We start from the raw sequence: 2,816 nt of genomic DNA, 5'->3' as shown, positions 1-2,816 counted from the left end.
GATAGGTAGATAAATAGATAGATAGATAGATAGATAGATAGATAGATAGATAGATAGATAGATAGATAGATTTGTCATGATAAATAATGACAAATCCATCTTGAAGTATCGTCTGTAAATAAGGCGAAGACTTGCAGCTTACATGTGAACATGATCGGACGTCACTGATTATTGAAACATAATCAAATATTAGAGACGAATAGCGAAAAAATTCAAAAGGAAAAAATGGCCGCCCCGAGTCTTAAAGCAAGCCAATGTTTGATTTATTAAAGCTTTTAATGGATATTAGGACGTGTCAAAGCATGAATTGGTCTCTCTGTGTTTGTTTAGTTTGATAGACATAAATTCGTTTTTGTACACATTGTTCTCTTTAGTTGCGTAAGAGAAGAGACTTGAATGAGATATAATCTAAAATGGAATCGTAAGGTAAAGTATTTCTAAATCACGGTCATTAAGCATTTGTCTTTTTTTTTTTCTATAATTTTTTCCATGACACTCCTTTGAGATTTTAGTGAAACATACGGACTCGTTCTCAGAGCTGAACGTTGTGGTATCTTCGTAAATAAAAGTTTACTAATTATAGATTTATTTCTGGTCTTTTTTGTTATTTTTTTCTGGTAGTCTAGCATATTTTTATGAGTAGTAGTTAATTGTACAGTTCATGATATTAGTAGCATTAGACTTTTGCAGAAGCCTCGGTAGGTATTCAAATATGAAGCTTCTTTTTTTGTCACTTTGAAAAAGAGGCTTAGCCGTTACGATGCAGTTTGGACTATATTATAAAGATGCGATCACCTTGAAAGGGTATCGGTGATTTATACAAATGTCTGTAATTTGACACAAGAAATCCTTATCGATACATATGAAATAAACAGTGAACAGATATTATTCAACAATTTAAATAGAAAGTTATTTTTACGAAATATCAGCCCTATTCATTGTAGTTATGTTTTAATGTTGATATATTCCATGCAAGAAGTGTCAAAATGCTAACAACATACAACTGTGAAAATAATAATACAATATGTTCGTGTGTATGTTATTACAACATACAACTACTTGACTTAAATAATACACGTCAATAAAGAATATGACAAAATTATTTCGGTAAGTACGGAAGATAACCCTCATCACGTTTCGATCTTATGACTTTATCGTAGTCGATTGCGTCTGGCACAGTGATGTAGACGTCAAATTTCCTTTTAATTATAGGTTTACGAGTGTTCCATCATTGTCTTTAGAAGCTTATGATACTGGGTTTCGCTGCCTCTCATAGGAATTCTATCCCCAATATATTCGTTAGTGTTTACACTGTTAAAGCGATAGCATCACCATGAAGAGTCGTTCTAGATTCTCAAAAGTATTTTCTTGTTTGAATAAGTCTGGGAGACATCAGTCGATTAAATTAATCCCAGTGTACTTGCGTATGACTTTATTTGGTAAATTTTCAGATTAACACCCGCACGATTTTCACTAGGGTGTTACGGTTAGGGTTTTAGGGTTAGGGTTTTAAGGTTAGGGTTAGGGAATTCCGTCCCTAGCCCTAACCCTAACTCTAAGCCCTAACCCTAACTCTAAACCCTAACCCTAACACCCTAACCCTGACCCTAAAGCCCTAACACTACCACCCAAGTGAAAATCGTGCGGGTGTTAATCTGAAAATTTACCCTTTATTTTAATGACCACAGAAGGATGAACAGCAAATTTGACTTCGACGAAATTTGAACGTAAGGGCTAGAATTAGATAACACAAGAAATTTTTGCTTGACGTTCTAACGATTCCGCAAATTAACTACTTCCATAATAATCCTTTCTACTATAGGCAGATTGCCCGAAATTTTGGGGAAGGGGATTAAGTCCATTACATCGACCCCAGTACGTAACTGGTACTTATTTAATCAACCCCGAAAGGATGAAAGACAAAGTCGACCGAGGCAGAATTTGCACTCAGAACGTAACGACGGGCGAAGTATCGCTAAGCATTTTGCCCGGGGTGCTAACGATTCTACCAGCTCACCGCCTTAACTACTTCAACATGATAATAATAATAATAATGAAGGTTTACAGTATAAATAATTACCCAGGCGCGCCATCTTCCTGAAAACAACAGTTAAATTAGAGTTGCTATATTTGAAACAGGGAATGTTTAAAAAAAGCTTAAGAGATATAACTGAGACACCAGTCACCCAGTAAATCCAGGGTAGAAAACTGATCATGTATCTCGACAGATGTACATAGATGAAGCACACACACACACACATGTATACATTTATATCATATACATATGTATAAAGAAATACAAACGAATATGAATATACATCCATATATAATATACACAAATTTATGCACACTACACACACGCGTACATATATATATTGTTGTTTTGTCTGGGGAGACAATGGAACTGCGCATAAACTAATCCAGTCTGATTTTTACATTTCATGTCCTCTCCAGTTTTGCGCAGGCCTGGGCTAAATGCACGAAAATCCTGGGTAGACCAACCGTCAAGATTCGTTTCTCGACCTTGCTGATATAGTCCAAAGAAGTGCAGAGCATTACGTTTGGCGCCAGCTTGGTTGCTACTGGAAGAGTGTCGAGTCGAACACTAAACCACCTACGGGGATCCACTCCGGATTTCTTTGAAGGTTGTCTCCTTTCCGTAACCCTGGATAGGGCCCATACCGGGTACTGTCAGCCGGAGCCAGCTGAGCCCGGGATTCGTGTCAGGCAGGGTCGTCACTCCCTGAAGTAGTGACGAAAATCGCTACCCACTACCTAATTCACATATATATACTATATAAAAATACATATATATA

This window comes from Octopus bimaculoides, chromosome 3, assembly GCF_001194135.2.
Source record: "Octopus bimaculoides isolate UCB-OBI-ISO-001 chromosome 3, ASM119413v2, whole genome shotgun sequence".
NCBI lineage: Eukaryota > Metazoa > Mollusca > Cephalopoda > Octopoda > Octopodidae > Octopus > Octopus bimaculoides.
Note: the sequence above shows the minus strand (reverse complement) of the source record.